Source organism: Notamacropus eugenii, chromosome 2 (assembly GCF_028372415.1).
Source record: "Notamacropus eugenii isolate mMacEug1 chromosome 2, mMacEug1.pri_v2, whole genome shotgun sequence".
Taxonomy (NCBI): domain Eukaryota; kingdom Metazoa; phylum Chordata; class Mammalia; order Diprotodontia; family Macropodidae; genus Notamacropus; species Notamacropus eugenii.
Genome location: NC_092873.1, coordinates 23,619,027 through 23,621,686, shown reverse-complemented (window position 1 = coordinate 23,621,686; position 2,660 = coordinate 23,619,027).

Genomic DNA, 2,660 nt, shown 5'->3' with positions numbered 1-2,660 from the left:
AGATAGGCCTGGGTGGCATAGCATATCATTGGGGACCTTAAAATGTTATCAAGCATGGCCATATGGACTAAAAGTGGGCACATCACAAGACATCAGAAGAAGAGGGACGTGAGCAAACTCATGAAGAGATTCTGAGATAATTCCCATGAGGGAGTCACTTTTCAATAATTCTGGGCTGTGATTGCACAGTCTTACTACATTAGAAACCACAAGAACATTTTAAAATTCTTGATATAAATTGGTCTCACCTGAGTTCCCAATCAGACGTTCTCAAAGACAGTCACAGGTCCAGAAAACAGAACATCATACCAGATCAGTTGCCCCAGGGATACTGCCTTCTTTTCGGGGCACATCTGTTCCCTCACCCCTGAAGGAAGTGGTGTAGAAGGGAAGAGACTGGTTACATTGCTACCCTTGCAGGTTGTGTTGAGTGGCAAAGGTCTGTGTTTTCAGGATTTGTGGGAACAATTGTAAGGGGATCATTGAAAAAGCAATAAATGCTTCTCATCCCTTCCCCACTTCATTAACCCTTTACATTGGTTTCTTTGTGTTTGCTATTTCAACTGTTCCTTCCTACTCTCTAACTGTGCCTACAATGAACAAGATAGACTAATTTAGAAAGGGAATGGGTGAAATAATTACTCTCAGCTCTACTGAATAAGCCGAAATGAGGAGGCATTGCACAGATATCAGAACAGATTTCAGGGTTTGTAGACAAAATTAACATCTGCTTCTTCTCTCCTAAAGGAGAGAAATTACTAATTTCAGTAAAAAGATTTTTTTTCTCACCATTCAGACTCTTCTTAGAATCATAAAGACTCAGAGTTAGCAAGGAATTCAGTAAACCTTTCACATGGTGAAGAAATCCCTTTTACATCTATTCATTTCTTTGGCCTCCCTCATTACATGGAAGGAGGGATGGCAATCATTAATGACAAGTCTAGTGTCACTGTGTCCTAGAAGAGGAGCTGGAAAAGACCTCAGGGAAGATGGATGCTTCTCAATCCACTTTGACCCTTTATATAGTAATAAAAGTGTGTCCTTCTAGGTTGTTAATAGGGATTCCATTGTCATTCTAAAGCTTACTTCCCTGTAATATAAAAGTCTGTGCTCCAGTATTTAAATGGCTGCCACTTGGAAGAAGGATTAATCTTGTTCTCCTTCACCCTAGAAGGTAGAACAAGAGGAATGATAGAAATTTATTAAAATTGTGCTTTGTTGTCAGGAAACACTTGCCAACAATGTCTCTGCTGTAGTGGGAAGCCTGTTCTGGAACATGGTGGATTCCCTCTCATTGCTTCCCGCCAAGTGAATCCCACTTGTCCACTTGCTGAAAATGTGTTAGAAGATATGTATTTACATATGTGGATTATATTAGGTAATTTCAATGCCCTTTATGAAACTATGGCTCCAATTTTCTCAAATTGAAATATAAAATGATTTTCATCTTTACTGTTTACTGAGATTGCATTACTTCTAAGACAGGCTGTCTTCTATATAGTCACACAAAAGATCTTTTGGGAGACACATTCTTACCACATCTCTTTCTACTTGAACAACTATGTGAATATTTTGCTTCCCCAGTTGCCTTCTCCAGCATTTTAATTCAGTTCAATTGAACATTATTTTCTTCTGTTCATTTATAGTTTCCTGCTTCTCAGTGTTGATGAGTTTGGTGGTTGTATATCTGGAAAAGGAAGCAATGATCCCAAAGAGTCATCTTGACTTTTTCCTAGGCATTCCAGACTCATTTTGTTTCTGTTATGGGAAACTGGCATGCAATCTGAGAAAGGCCAGGGACCCAGGAGTCCATATCTCCCAATCTGAGCCTGAACAAGAATCCTGGCCACAATCAGACATAACAGGAAATGAGGCACACTACTCAAATATCTCCCATATGGGAGACCTCCTGAGGTAACTCAGTTCACTATGGATGTTTCCAATTTTGAGAATGTTCCACCCCTCTCCCGACATCTCTCTCCCAAGAGGCTGCTCTCTTTCCACATCGAGGTCCAAGTAGCACAAATTTGATGCCTGTCTGCCTAAAAAACCCTTCATATATTGGAAGACAAACATCATACCAATTGTAACTCTTCATTTTACAAAGATATTATGAACTCAGTATAAATTATTACTCTGTATTTAGCAAAGCATTGTCCTGAACATTTGTCTCCCTTCTTGCATATGGAGTGAAAGATGAGTGAGAAAGATGACATGATGGTGAGGCGACTAAGTGGTGCAGGGAACAAAGCACTGTGTCTCAAATAAGGCAAGAGTTGAGTTCAAATCCATTCTCAGACACTTAGTAGCTTGGTGACCTCACAAGTTACTTAACCTGTTTCCTCAGTTTCCTCATCTGAAAATGGGACAATAATAGAAGCTACCACCCAAGCTTGTTGCAAGAATCAATTCAGATAATTGTAAAAGCCCAGATTATAGGAAATCCTTTATAAATGTTAGCTATTAGCTTTTACTGTGCATGAAACTGAAAAATTCTAAGTTCCTTTTCATACAGAAAATATCAATGATGAAAGGGGCAAAAAAAAGTGTATTTCTATTTAAGAATATATTTGTATTAATTCTAAAAGCAGATAAATACCAAGAACATTGCCTTACTCATAGAAGGCACTTAATACATGTTGATGGATTAATCATCATTT